The sequence below is a fragment of the Onychostoma macrolepis genome, chromosome 13, assembly GCF_012432095.1.
Source record: "Onychostoma macrolepis isolate SWU-2019 chromosome 13, ASM1243209v1, whole genome shotgun sequence".
Taxonomy (NCBI): Eukaryota; Metazoa; Chordata; class Actinopteri; order Cypriniformes; family Cyprinidae; genus Onychostoma; species Onychostoma macrolepis.
Window position 1 is genome coordinate 26,162,710 of NC_081167.1, and position 5,026 is coordinate 26,167,735.

At 33.1% G+C, this 5,026-nt stretch overlaps 1 protein-coding gene across 8 annotated transcripts in view; it reads left to right on the plus strand.

Moving 5' to 3' along the window:
* The window catches only part of cpeb3 (cytoplasmic polyadenylation element binding protein 3), a 33,772-nt gene extending 32,117 nt beyond the window's left edge, over positions 1-1,655 (plus strand). For all 8 annotated transcript variants that reach the window (XM_058795573.1, XM_058795575.1, XM_058795580.1 and 5 more), the window contains one exon: positions 1-1,655. This exon is cut by the window's left edge and continues 386 nt beyond it. The gene's annotated coding sequence lies outside the window, so the exon portion shown is untranslated.
* The last annotated feature ends 3,371 nt before the right edge of the window (positions 1,656-5,026 follow it).

Here is a 5,026-nt window from a genome sequence, read left to right on the forward strand (position 1 = left end):
GAATTTGAGTCTGCGTGCTCAAACATTGCACTTTGGCACAAACAGTCGATGTTAACGCTTATCAGGATGTTGTGCTTTAATTCTCTCATTATCCTCCGTTTGATCGGTTTAGTGCTCCATATAGGTAACATTAGGCAGTGTGAGACTATATATATAATATATACAGTACATTTACAAAAAGGATATATTTTTATTTTATATTTATCTATATACACATAGATAATACATTTTGGATGTCAGACGTTTTAAAGAAGCATGCACTTATTGTGAAAAACAGTGGTAGGAAATTCCCCCCTAGATGACAAAAAAAGTTACCAAAGGTAAAATGAATTCATTACGAAAATCATGTTTAAGCGAGTTGTTAAAAAAAACAAAAAAACACTGAGTTATTAGAGTAAAAGGCCATTTGCTCTCCATGTTGAAATGAATAGTAATACCTCATGCATGCATCTCTTTCTGTTCACTTCAGTTTCTTAGGCTTCATTTTTTACGAGTTTTTTAGTATTATCTACATGTAATGCTGCAATAGCTTTTGCTGCTAAATCCATGGTATGAGTCCATACTGTCATACTTTATTCAGGCGAACGAGAAGGGTCTGCGTCTGCACCGAAACTGCATGTTAAATGAGTCTGCGATGCATGCTGTAAAATCGGGTCTCACGTTCATTTCCCCCACGATGGGTGAGCGCTATGGAAGCTTATTTCCTCCACAGATTAAAAAATAAATAAGGTAATTGCATCTTTTTATCTCACAAATCTGACTTGGGAGGGGAAAAATGGACAAATTCAGAATTGTGAGGGGGGGGGAAAGTTTGAATTCTGAGATGTAAACTCGCAATTACGAGAAAAAAAGTCATTGTTAGATAAAAAGTTTATGTTTTTTTTATTCCATGGCAAAAACAAAAACAAGCTCACAATTCTGACTTTTTCTCACAATTGAGTTTATATCTGACAATCTTGACTTTTCTTCTCAAAATAGTGAAGAAAGAATTCTAAGATGTTAAATTATAATTGCGAGAAACTTCTGAGAAGAAAAATCTAAATTGTGAGAGAAACTCGAAATTGAGAGAAAAAAAATTGAATTGTGGGATAAAGTTGCAATTTTTTATTATTTTTTTATTTCGTCTTATATTCTGGTTTTTATTTATTTATTTTTGTTTTTATTTATTTTTTGGCAAAGTGAGAATTGTGAGATAAAAAGTGTCAATTTGAGACTTTTTTTTTTTTTTTTTAATTTTGAGAGAAAGGTCAGAATTGTGAGGACAAAAATGTGCAAATTGCGATATAAACTTGTAATTTTTTTATTTTGTAAGAGGAAAAAAATCTGAATTGTTGCATAAAAAGTCACTTTTTTTGGCTCGAATTTCATGGTGGAGACTTACAAGCTTTTAATTCTGACTTTTTATTTCTTATAAACTTGCAATTACAGTTCAACTTCTCACAGTTCTCAGAAAGTCCGTGGCAGAAATAAGCTTCCACAGAGCACAAACTTGGCATGACGGGAATACTGCAAAAAAAAAACAAAAAAAAAAAACATGAGACCGGCCAGATGACCGAACCGCTCAACCCAGTTAGATGTAGGACCCTCTAGAGAAATGTCTTTTAACAGGTGAAGTAATTTTTGCAGTGATTGTTCATAGAATTGTGCAATTTTTATACACTATGTAGTTCGGTTAGACGACGCCTAGAACTGTGATTCGCTTTAACTGTTATTGATGTCTGACATGGAACGTCCTGTGAAACGAGCGTATGTAAACATACGGTCCCTTCTGTCCACGGATCTCGCACACTTCTGCTAGTTAGCGTCCCGTCAGAACCAAAGAGCTGTCCGACTGGAAACGACCAATTACACTACGTTGCATGCCGACGATTCACAATACTGTGTCCGGCCGGTGACTCTGGGAGAATAAGCGAACACTGGCTCTAAATCACTTACCTAACTTTGAGATACGGCGGGCGGAATTACCTCGTGTAACCGCTGCATTATCCAGCAAAGCTTGAAGTAGTAGAATCATGTCGACAGTGGACATTTTGAAACTAAATTAAGAGATGGTGGAGAGGAACGCAAAGGAACACGTCTTGGCTGCTTATCCGAGAGTCAAAAAAACGGTCAGCTTTAGGTTGGCACGTTTAGTTCGTTAGTCTGAAAAAACGACAAATGCGAACAATACTTTTGTACCGATGGAGAAAAGAGGATTGTGGGTAACCCTGATCCCAATGATGGTGACTTCTGGGTGCGTTTGTGATATTTCTTTCCCTGCCCAGATTTTTCTATGTTTGTTCCTTCTGTGTAGTAGATTTGTTATGCACTACTCTTTGTATTTGGATGGGGTTTTTTCTTTTCTTTTTCTTTTTTTAATAGAAAAATGTGTGCTTTCTGACTGACGTAATCTTTTGCAATACCTCAATTTTGAAATATAATAGGAGAGAGATTGATATTTTCTAAGTAAGTTTATTCAAATAAAGACTATATATATATATATATATATATATATATATATATATATATATATATATATATATATATATATATATATATATATATATATATATATATATTAATTTAATTCTGCTAGAGAAAAAAATGATTTAACAGATGCTTAATTTTATTTTTGTCATGCTTATTTGCTTTTATTTTTATTTTTGGAAAAAAAAATTAAAAACAAAAACAACTGAAGGAGTTAGAGCTGTATTATTTTAATACTGTAGGAAGCTGAAGTACAGCTGCTGTCCCCGCTGCAAACATCACAGTGTTCCACAAACAAACATCTGATCTTATTACTAGTATAAAATATATATATTTTACATAAATATATATATTCTATAGGGTCAACAGGCTGTCAGGTGTTTATAAACATACTACTTACGTTTTTATATATTTACAATCAGACCTTTACTATGCTGAAAATCTTCTGTTCGTTATATTTTTATGTTTGGTGAAATGATGTGTTCCCCTTTGATTTGTAAAGCGCACACGCCCCGATTTGTCAACCTTATATCGATAACAGATAAGTTATGATTTTTGGCAAGATGGAGAGAAAAGAATGTTCATTTGGGAAGCTGGAAAGATATTAAACGTTTCAACTTTAACTTGACCGAAAGCCCCAGATGCGTCGCTGATGTGGTGGCCTTCTACTCACCCAAGACTTGAATTAGTCCCTTTTTTTAAAGGCTGAGAACCTCGATTCTTTGTTGTAATGTGCAATACTGTTTGTACTGTTTGTAAAAAAGAAAAAAAAAAAGAACAGAAAAAGAGGCATAAATCTTTATTGCAGATTTATTTTCATTGCCAGCATTGTGATTCACTAAAATCATTTTCTACTGTGTATTTACTCGACGTGCTAGTACCTTCCAGTAGTAATGTAGCCTTTGTACTGAGAAATTTTTTCATTATTTTTTAGAGATTTTTTGCAAAAAAAAAAAGACAAGAATTAAAACATTTACATATTTTCCATTATTTTTTATTTTTCTTTACACACTTATTCCTCAACCATTAATGTTAGCTATTTCTGGGGGAGACTTTCATATCTGGTCAATGTCGTTAATATTATTTTGTATTTTTATGTGGAATAAATTAATTTTATGGCGCTAATTTTTACTTTTTTTTTTTTTGTTTTGTTTTTTTGAAGTTGAAAACTTTGTAATATTGTTACTAAAATGTCTAGATTTTTGAAATGCAAAGCTTGTTGCTTACATAAGTGTGATTGGGGAGAAAAAAAATTGCACATAAAAATCAACAGCAATCATGCTTAGTAATATAATGTGATTGAAATGTAACAATGAATGGGCAATAAAAAAACAACAACGGCAGAATGGAGCAAATGTGAGGTTGTGTTGAAACCCAGTCAAGACAAAACCATGAAGCTCTACAGCTCCACTTTCACAGTCAGACCTGATATTTCCCAGAATGCATTTTACTTATGAGTAGATTTGATGGTAGGAATGGCCTTTCAAACACTGTCAAATTCCCTTGACAAACTAAGATGTACCTCGTTTTCTTTCAAACCATCTTTGTCTTAAGAGTTTCCTATATTGCAACCATTTGAATCCTTTGATAAGCTGTGCTGTATAGTTATAAAATGTCCTGTTTAGTGACACTTTCACCAAAAAAAAAAAAAAAAAGCTTGTCTAATATCTAGCCAGGTCATTTTGGCTTGTGGTTTTTCTCTGCCACACTTTTAGCTCCATTTGTCATTTTTTAAAATGATTACAAACCTATTTTTTTCCCAATGCAGTTTAACTTTTAATTTCATAGTTCACTTCTGGTTCCATCTTCGCAAGGCTTTGAGATCATCTTGGACCTCTGCTTGTCTAACTTTGCAGTAAAACTGTGATTAAAGGATTTTTTGGATAAAATAAACGCAGTGCTGCTAATGCTTACTAGATTTTCCCACATTCATGATTTTTCCCTTTTCTGTACTAAACAGCAAATCTTATTAAATGTAATTGTACGACACTGTGAAACATTGTCATCTTTTGCACAGTCTCGTTCTCTTGTAGAATTTCACTGCTGAAACCAACCACCTGCTGCAGGAAATGTTGGAAAATAATTCAAATGAATGATCTAAAATTAAAATAGCTTCGAATGGGGCTTATTTTTTTCCTGACACTCCTCACTACAGATGTACATGAGAAGTTGTGAAAAGACAGTAATATTCTAAAAAACATGCCATTTGTGTCCCTTGACTCACAAAAAAACAAAAACAAACAGCTGATGCCAATTTAGGAATTTTGAGAGTCTGAATGCTGAAACCGCAAGAGCACTCCAAAAAAAATCTATTTTACCTGGCTGCTGTTTAAAAATACATTAAGATAATATATAAACATATGAGCAGCTATACCATACATAATGAAGCATTTAAGTGTCATACAGCATTTTTTTTTTTTGGTGTTTTTTGCTTGGATTATTTGATTTGATTTATTTTGGTGTAAATGTGCATATTGGGATATTATATACACACTTCAGTGAATTCTGTTATACATGACATTTAAATACTCCATAAATGCAGACAGACACAGACAAGACA